Below are 6,487 nucleotides of genomic sequence, written 5' to 3'. Positions count from 1 at the left end.
AACAGTGCGTGGTGCAACGACAGGATTTGTAGGCACCTTTTGCTCTCATCATTGCTGGCGTCCGTCTCCCCGAAATGCGTCCGGGGCACGCCGTTCTATAACGCGAGAGAGCGGATTTTTTACAGTTGTCGTCAGTTAACCGTGGGTGGCTGCTGCGTTCGCTGGAAAGAGCACTGCCGTCGTTATCCGGTGTGGTCTAGTGGCTAGGATACCTGGCTCTCACCCAGGAGGCCCGGGTTCGATTCCCGGTACCGGAATCGCGCGTTTTTGTTGCTCCTCTTATGCGACTTGTCTCGACTTTGCTCGACTGACGCTACGCTGACGCGTGCAGAAAGCTACGTTAAGTATGATTCACGGCAACACCTGACGGCGAGAGAGATGAAGCGTCTATCCACTTGTTATCCAGCCACATACCTGTAGTCAAGAGGCTTGGGGGACTGCAAGACATTGCCACGGAGGTGAATGCAGCTAACCACTGTAGTTAGTGTCCTGACAGCGCAGGCACGTTCATTTGCTCGTATACATGTGATGGAGACCGTGTCTCACACTGCTGTGGCGTACACCTTGGCCTAGGCTCTGCTGTGTATCGCCACTTGCATTACAGGCAGCTGCTTTCGCGGGCGCGTCCGTGGCCGTGATCGTCTAGTGGTTAGGACATTGCGTTGTGGCCGCAATAACCCAGGTTCGAATCCTGGTCACGGCAATTTTGAAAGTTTTGCCTTGCTGCCGTTGCAATGACGAGTACTCGAAATGACAGTACTCTCTTGATTTTTTCACTCGTGTTCCGCAGGCCGCAGTTTGCCCTACCACTTCATCCCCAACACGTAATGTCGCCTCCTAGAGCGCAGACGTCCGCTGCTCTCTGTAGTCGAAAAGGGCAGTTGTTTGAAGTGCGATGGATGAGCAGCCAGTCCCAGCAGAACCGGAAGCTGTGGCGTGCACTGTTTGTACAAATGCTAGGAACACTGGCGCACCAAGCAGCGCATGTAGCGTGGCCGAGCGCTTTAAGGCGCTGGTTTAAGGCACCAGACTCTCTGTAGGCGCGGTTTCGAATCCCGTAGCTGCCGGGGGCTTTGCTGTGATCGCGTTAAGCTGCCGCTTTTTCTTCAAGTGTAACCTCCTTGAGCTCACATATGTTTGATACATGGAGCATTCTAGCTCCGCCTGACAGTTACAGCTACGATACTTTAGTGGTTACGGAAAGCCCAGGTTCGAAACCTGGTCACGGCACGAAAACGTCTCTTGACGCTGTCTCCTTAACTGCGACAGCTACAGACAAGTGGCGTCGCTACCATACGGCGGGCACGGCTTTTTCTTGCTGTGGATGGCCTAAAGAGACGCTTCCAGTGGGAGAGCAGTGGAAATACATGGCACGGCGATTGCCAAGATACTTCCATTTCGAAGTGATCTTTGTAGTACAAACGAAACGTTTTGCGGCTGCTGCTCCAACGGTAACGTGGCCGAGCGGTCTAAGGCGCTGGTTTTAGGCACCAGTCTCTTCGGAGGCGTGGGTTCGAATCCCACCGTTGCCACTTTTTACGTCTCATTTTTGTGCCGTTGCGGTGTGTTCTCGTGGGGTAGGACGCAGCTCTTGTGACGCGCGTGTTGTGTAGGTAGCGTGGCCGAGCGGTCTAAGGCGCTGGTTTCAGGCACCATTCTCTTCGGAGGCGTGGGTTCCAATCCCACTCCTGCCAAACGTGTAATGTTTCCTGTGTCGAAGGCAGGTGCACTCATTGCCCGCAAAGGAAACAGCACAACAAGGCGTGAGCGTCTGCTTGGTGAATTGCCGTAGAACAGTGCGTGGTGCAACGACAGGATTTGTAGGCACCTTTTGCTCTCATCATTGCTGGCGTCCGTCTCCCCGAAATGCGTCCGGGGCACGCCGTTCTATAACGCGAGAGAGCGGATTTTTTACAGTTGTCGTCAGTTAACCGTGGGTGGCTGCTGCGTTCGCTGGAAAGAGCACTGCCGTCGTTATCCGGTGTGGTCTAGTGGCTAGGATACCTGGCTCTCACCCAGGAGGCCCGGGTTCGATTCCCGGTACCGGAATCGCGCGTTTTTGTTGCTCCTCTTATGCGACTTGTCTCGACTTTGCTCGACTGACGCTACGCTGACGCGTGCAGAAAGCTACGTTAAGTATGATTCACGGCAACACCTGACGGCGAGAGAGATGAAGCGTCTATCCACTTGTTATCCAGCCACATACCTGTAGTCAAGAGGCTTGGGGGACTGCAAGACATTGCCACGGAGGTGAATGCAGCTAACCACTGTAGTTAGTGTCCTGACAGCGCAGGCACGTTCATTTGCTCGTATACATGTGATGGAGACCGTGTCTCACACTGCTGTGGCGTACACCTTGGCCTAGGCTCTGCTGTGTATCGCCACTTGCATTACAGGCAGCTGCTTTCGCGGGCGCGTCCGTGGCCGTGATCGTCTAGTGGTTAGGACATTGCGTTGTGGCCGCAATAACCCAGGTTCGAATCCTGGTCACGGCAATTTTGAAAGTTTTGCCTTGCTGCCGTTGCAATGACGAGTACTCGAAATGACAGTACTCTCTTGATTTTTTCACTCGTGTTCCGCAGGCCGCAGTTTGCCCTACCACTTCATCCCCAACACGTAATGTCGCCTCCTAGAGCGCAGACGTCCGCTGCTCTCTGTAGTCGAAAAGGGCAGTTGTTTGAAGTGCGATGGATGAGCAGCCAGTCCCAGCAGAACCGGAAGCTGTGGCGTGCACTGTTTGTACAAATGCTAGGAACACTGGCGCACCAAGCAGCGCATGTAGCGTGGCCGAGCGCTTTAAGGCGCTGGTTTAAGGCACCAGACTCTCTGTAGGCGCGGTTTCGAATCCCGTAGCTGCCGGGGGCTTTGCTGTGATCGCGTTAAGCTGCCGCTTTTTCTTCAAGTGTAACCTCCTTGAGCTCACATATGTTTGATACATGGAGCATTCTAGCTCCGCCTGACAGTTACAGCTACGATACTTTAGTGGTTACGGAAAGCCCAGGTTCGAAACCTGGTCACGGCACGAAAACGTCTCTTGACGCTGTCTCCTTAACTGCGACAGCTACAGACAAGTGGCGTCGCTACCATACGGCGGGCACGGCTTTTTCTTGCTGTGGATGGCCTAAAGAGACGCTTCCAGTGGGAGAGCAGTGGAAATACATGGCACGGCGATTGCCAAGATACTTCCATTTCGAAGTGATCTTTGTAGTACAAACGAAACGTTTTGCGGCTGCTGCTCCAACGGTAACGTGGCCGAGCGGTCTAAGGCGCTGGTTTTAGGCACCAGTCTCTTCGGAGGCGTGGGTTCGAATCCCACCGTTGCCACTTTTTACGTCTCATTTTTGTGCCGTTGCGGTGTGTTCTCGTGGGGTAGGACGCAGCTCTTGTGACGCGCGTGTTGTGTAGGTAGCGTGGCCGAGCGGTCTAAGGCGCTGGTTTCAGGCACCATTCTCTTCGGAGGCGTGGGTTCCAATCCCACTCCTGCCAAACGTGTAATGTTTCCTGTGTCGAAGGCAGGTGCACTCATTGCCCGCAAAGGAAACAGCACAACAAGGCGTGAGCGTCTGCTTGGTGAATTGCCGTAGAACAGTGCGTGGTGCAACGACAGGATTTGTAGGCACCTTTTGCTCTCATCATTGCTGGCGTCCGTCTCCCCGAAATGCGTCCGGGGCACGCCGTTCTATAACGCGAGAGAGCGGATTTTTTACAGTTGTCGTCAGTTAACCGTGGGTGGCTGCTGCGTTCGCTGGAAAGAGCACTGCCGTCGTTATCCGGTGTGGTCTAGTGGCTAGGATACCTGGCTCTCACCCAGGAGGCCCGGGTTCGATTCCCGGTACCGGAATCGCGCGTTTTTGTTGCTCCTCTTATGCGACTTGTCTCGACTTTGCTCGACTGACGCTACGCTGACGCGTGCAGAAAGCTACGTTAAGTATGATTCACGGCAACACCTGACGGCGAGAGAGATGAAGCGTCTATCCACTTGTTATCCAGCCACATACCTGTAGTCAAGAGGCTTGGGGGACTGCAAGACATTGCCACGGAGGTGAATGCAGCTAACCACTGTAGTTAGTGTCCTGACAGCGCAGGCACGTTCATTTGCTCGTATACATGTGATGGAGACCGTGTCTCACACTGCTGTGGCGTACACCTTGGCCTAGGCTCTGCTGTGTATCGCCACTTGCATTACAGGCAGCTGCTTTCGCGGGCGCGTCCGTGGCCGTGATCGTCTAGTGGTTAGGACATTGCGTTGTGGCCGCAATAACCCAGGTTCGAATCCTGGTCACGGCAATTTTGAAAGTTTTGCCTTGCTGCCGTTGCAATGACGAGTACTCGAAATGACAGTACTCTCTTGATTTTTTCACTCGTGTTCCGCAGGCCGCAGTTTGCCCTACCACTTCATCCCCAACACGTAATGTCGCCTCCTAGAGCGCAGACGTCCGCTGCTCTCTGTAGTCGAAAAGGGCAGTTGTTTGAAGTGCGATGGATGAGCAGCCAGTCCCAGCAGAACCGGAAGCTGTGGCGTGCACTGTTTGTACAAATGCTAGGAACACTGGCGCACCAAGCAGCGCATGTAGCGTGGCCGAGCGCTTTAAGGCGCTGGTTTAAGGCACCAGACTCTCTGTAGGCGCGGTTTCGAATCCCGTAGCTGCCGGGGGCTTTGCTGTGATCGCGTTAAGCTGCCGCTTTTTCTTCAAGTGTAACCTCCTTGAGCTCACATATGTTTGATACATGGAGCATTCTAGCTCCGCCTGACAGTTACAGCTACGATACTTTAGTGGTTACGGAAAGCCCAGGTTCGAAACCTGGTCACGGCACGAAAACGTCTCTTGACGCTGTCTCCTTAACTGCGACAGCTACAGACAAGTGGCGTCGCTACCATACGGCGGGCACGGCTTTTTCTTGCTGTGGATGGCCTAAAGAGACGCTTCCAGTGGGAGAGCAGTGGAAATACATGGCACGGCGATTGCCAAGATACTTCCATTTCGAAGTGATCTTTGTAGTACAAACGAAACGTTTTGCGGCTGCTGCTCCAACGGTAACGTGGCCGAGCGGTCTAAGGCGCTGGTTTTAGGCACCAGTCTCTTCGGAGGCGTGGGTTCGAATCCCACCGTTGCCACTTTTTACGTCTCATTTTTGTGCCGTTGCGGTGTGTTCTCGTGGGGTAGGACGCAGCTCTTGTGACGCGCGTGTTGTGTAGGTAGCGTGGCCGAGCGGTCTAAGGCGCTGGTTTCAGGCACCATTCTCTTCGGAGGCGTGGGTTCCAATCCCACTCCTGCCAAACGTGTAATGTTTCCTGTGTCGAAGGCAGGTGCACTCATTGCCCGCAAAGGAAACAGCACAACAAGGCGTGAGCGTCTGCTTGGTGAATTGCCGTAGAACAGTGCGTGGTGCAACGACAGGATTTGTAGGCACCTTTTGCTCTCATCATTGCTGGCGTCCGTCTCCCCGAAATGCGTCCGGGGCACGCCGTTCTATAACGCGAGAGAGCGGATTTTTTACAGTTGTCGTCAGTTAACCGTGGGTGGCTGCTGCGTTCGCTGGAAAGAGCACTGCCGTCGTTATCCGGTGTGGTCTAGTGGCTAGGATACCTGGCTCTCACCCAGGAGGCCCGGGTTCGATTCCCGGTACCGGAATCGCGCGTTTTTGTTGCTCCTCTTATGCGACTTGTCTCGACTTTGCTCGACTGACGCTACGCTGACGCGTGCAGAAAGCTACGTTAAGTATGATTCACGGCAACACCTGACGGCGAGAGAGATGAAGCGTCTATCCACTTGTTATCCAGCCACATACCTGTAGTCAAGAGGCTTGGGGGACTGCAAGACATTGCCACGGAGGTGAATGCAGCTAACCACTGTAGTTAGTGTCCTGACAGCGCAGGCACGTTCATTTGCTCGTATACATGTGATGGAGACCGTGTCTCACACTGCTGTGGCGTACACCTTGGCCTAGGCTCTGCTGTGTATCGCCACTTGCATTACAGGCAGCTGCTTTCGCGGGCGCGTCCGTGGCCGTGATCGTCTAGTGGTTAGGACATTGCGTTGTGGCCGCAATAACCCAGGTTCGAATCCTGGTCACGGCAATTTTGAAAGTTTTGCCTTGCTGCCGTTGCAATGACGAGTACTCGAAATGACAGTACTCTCTTGATTTTTTCACTCGTGTTCCGCAGGCCGCAGTTTGCCCTACCACTTCATCCCCAACACGTAATGTCGCCTCCTAGAGCGCAGACGTCCGCTGCTCTCTGTAGTCGAAAAGGGCAGTTGTTTGAAGTGCGATGGATGAGCAGCCAGTCCCAGCAGAACCGGAAGCTGTGGCGTGCACTGTTTGTACAAATGCTAGGAACACTGGCGCACCAAGCAGCGCATGTAGCGTGGCCGAGCGCTTTAAGGCGCTGGTTTAAGGCACCAGACTCTCTGTAGGCGCGGTTTCGAATCCCGTAGCTGCCGGGGGCTTTGCTGTGATCGCGTTAAGCTGCCGCTTTTTCTTCAAG

The 6,487-nt window shown here is 54.3% G+C and overlaps 11 non-coding genes across 11 annotated transcripts; all 11 read left to right on the top strand.

Moving 5' to 3' along the window:
• The first annotated feature begins 185 nt into the window (after positions 1–185).
• Trnae-cuc lies at positions 186–257 on the top strand. The gene has a single exon. It is a non-coding gene; the product is annotated as a tRNA-Glu (tRNA).
• A 374-nt stretch (positions 258–631) lies between these two features.
• Trnah-gug lies at positions 632–703 on the top strand. Its single transcript has one exon. It is a non-coding gene; the product is annotated as a tRNA-His (tRNA).
• A 747-nt stretch (positions 704–1,450) lies between these two features.
• Positions 1,451–1,532, top strand: Trnal-uag. Its single transcript has one exon. It is a non-coding gene; the product is annotated as a tRNA-Leu (tRNA).
• Positions 1,533–1,977: 445 nt separating this feature from the next.
• Positions 1,978–2,049, top strand: Trnae-cuc. The gene has a single exon. It is a non-coding gene; the product is annotated as a tRNA-Glu (tRNA).
• A 374-nt stretch (positions 2,050–2,423) lies between these two features.
• Positions 2,424–2,495, top strand: Trnah-gug. The gene has a single exon. It is a non-coding gene; the product is annotated as a tRNA-His (tRNA).
• A 747-nt stretch (positions 2,496–3,242) lies between these two features.
• Trnal-uag lies at positions 3,243–3,324 on the top strand. The gene has a single exon. It is a non-coding gene; the product is annotated as a tRNA-Leu (tRNA).
• A 445-nt stretch (positions 3,325–3,769) lies between these two features.
• On the top strand, positions 3,770–3,841 carry Trnae-cuc. Its single transcript has one exon. It is a non-coding gene; the product is annotated as a tRNA-Glu (tRNA).
• Positions 3,842–4,215: 374 nt separating this feature from the next.
• On the top strand, positions 4,216–4,287 carry Trnah-gug. Its single transcript has one exon. It is a non-coding gene; the product is annotated as a tRNA-His (tRNA).
• A 747-nt stretch (positions 4,288–5,034) lies between these two features.
• On the top strand, positions 5,035–5,116 carry Trnal-uag. The gene has a single exon. It is a non-coding gene; the product is annotated as a tRNA-Leu (tRNA).
• A 445-nt stretch (positions 5,117–5,561) lies between these two features.
• On the top strand, positions 5,562–5,633 carry Trnae-cuc. The gene has a single exon. It is a non-coding gene; the product is annotated as a tRNA-Glu (tRNA).
• Positions 5,634–6,007: 374 nt separating this feature from the next.
• Trnah-gug lies at positions 6,008–6,079 on the top strand. The gene has a single exon. It is a non-coding gene; the product is annotated as a tRNA-His (tRNA).
• The last annotated feature ends 408 nt before the right edge of the window (positions 6,080–6,487 follow it).

This window comes from Schistocerca piceifrons, unplaced genomic scaffold (assembly GCF_021461385.2).
Source record: "Schistocerca piceifrons isolate TAMUIC-IGC-003096 unplaced genomic scaffold, iqSchPice1.1 HiC_scaffold_315, whole genome shotgun sequence".
Lineage (NCBI taxonomy): Eukaryota > Metazoa > Arthropoda > Insecta > Orthoptera > Acrididae > Schistocerca > Schistocerca piceifrons.
This window is presented reverse-complemented; position numbering and strand designations above follow the sequence as displayed.